Source organism: Rhineura floridana, chromosome 21 (assembly GCF_030035675.1).
Source record: "Rhineura floridana isolate rRhiFlo1 chromosome 21, rRhiFlo1.hap2, whole genome shotgun sequence".
Classification (NCBI taxonomy): domain Eukaryota; kingdom Metazoa; phylum Chordata; class Lepidosauria; order Squamata; family Rhineuridae; genus Rhineura; species Rhineura floridana.
Window position 1 is genome coordinate 13,814,191 of NC_084500.1, and position 2,179 is coordinate 13,816,369.

A 2,179-nucleotide genomic window follows, 5' to 3' on the forward strand; every position below is an offset into this window, starting at 1 on the left:
GGAAGCCATTTAAAATTTCTCACAGTGCCCTGAGACGCTTAATGTAAGCCCTTGGGCTGGGCAAATCTGTCAATTTCTCATTGTCCTGAATGTAAGTGCAGTTGGCCATAAAGAAATATTGTCAGCACTTTAGGGTTGTCGCCTGTGTTAGTCCAAGCAGAATAGACCCATTGAAATGCCTGGGCATGACCAACTGAGGGCCATTCATTGCAATTGGTCTAGTCTGAGTAGGATTAACATTGGTTAGAACCCTTAGTGCACATGCCTGCAAATATGCACATTTTTGTATGCCATTTGGCCTAATGTGCCAGCAATGCTCCTGCAGCAGAATTCATTTGTGCATGCTGCTTTCACAGATATGTGCATTTGAAGGACACTTTCCCCTAACACACACATCCCTGTATTTTGTTGTTGTTGTTAGAAAACTGCATCGCAAAATTCAGAGAAGCACAAATTTGGACGAATAGAGGTGTTTCGGTTTGTGTGATGTTTCAGGAATTAGGTAGGCTCACGTTAAAATGCAAACTGAACAAAATTTCTCCCCTGTCCCTACATACCACCCAAAGTAGTGTTGCTCCAAGGTATCATGGGAAATTTACATGGCGGGCAGCCTCCTGGACTCAGCAGCTGCTACAAGACCTGTTGACGGTTTGGAGACCAAACAGGCCATTGGGGAGGAATGGGTGGTGCGCACACTGGTGAGCACTTTGCCCAGAGCTCCATTTAACCTGTCAGAACCCATGTCAAGAAGGACTATCTATCTATCTATCATCTATCTACCTATCTACCTACCTACCTACCTACCTACCTATCTATCTATCTATCTATCTATCTATCTATCTATCTATCTATCTATCTATCTATCTATCTATCTATCTATCTATCTATCTATCTATCTATCTATCTATCTATCTATCTATCTATCTATCTATCTATCTATCTACCTATCTATCTATCTATCTATCTATCTATCTATCTATCTATCTATCTATCTATCTATCTATCTATCTATCTATCTATCTATCTATCTATCTATCTATCTATCTATCTATCTATCTATCTATCTATCTATCTATCTATCTATCTATCTACCTACCTACCTACCTACCTACCTACCTACCTATCTATCTATCTATCTATCTATCTATCTATCTATCTATCTATCTATCTATCTATCTATCTATCTATCTATCTATCTATCTATCTATCTATCTATCTATCTATCTATCTATCTATCTATCTACCTACCTACCTACCTACCTATCTATCTATCTATCTATCTATCTATCTATCTATCTATCTATCTATCTATCTATCTATCTATCTATCTATCTATCTATCTATCTATCTATCTATCTATCTGTCTGTCTGTCTGTCTGTCTGTCTGTCTGTCTGTCTGTCTGTCTGTCTCTACGGCCATACTACCCTGAACACGCCCAATTTTGTCTGAGCTCGGAAGCTAAGCAGGGTCAGGCCTGATTAGTACTTGGATGGGAGACCACCTGGCAATACTGGGTGCTGTAGGCTTTGAGGAAAGCAATGGTCAACCACCTCTGAATACCTCTTACCATGAAAACCCTATGAATATATGCAAAAAAAGATTCATAGGGTCGTCATAAGTCGCAATCGACCTGAAGGTGTATAACAATACAATCTATCTATTTATCTATCTTTCTATCTATCAGTCAATCACAGCGATGGAGATGGGCATATGCAGCCCTCCAGGCTTCTTGACCTAACCCACAGAACTCTTCCTAGACCAGCCATGCTCAAGCATGCCTGTCTGGAATGAGACCTAGAACAGTTGCAATGCCTCTCGCTCGTCCGGATGGAGATGTTTCTTCCTCTCTCTGTGCGTGGAGAAACATTTGGCTTTTGCCTAGTTGCAGCACAGCCTCCTGTATCAAGGTGAGGGTCACATCCGTTGCTCCGCCCAGTTTTGCCCCTGACCACACCCACTTCCAGCAAGCCCCCCCTCGGTTGCTCAGAAGGGATTGCAGCCTTTGGGGCCAAAAAAGAGAAAAAAGATTCCCCAACTCCAATCTACCATACCTTAGGCTGCTTTCACGTCTACGTTCAGCAGAAGAGACTCTTTTATAGGGGCGGGGGAGAAATTCGATCCAGTTTGCATTTAAAGCCAGTTTAAAGCCGCACTGTCTGAAACGATATGAGAAGCGAA

General features: G+C 41.8%; 1 pseudogene; it reads left to right on the forward strand.

The window, feature by feature from the left end:
- Positions 1-1,408: 1,408 nt before the first annotated feature.
- Positions 1,409-1,527, forward strand: LOC133374546 (5S ribosomal RNA; annotated as a pseudogene).
- Positions 1,528-2,179: the final 652 nt, after the last annotated feature.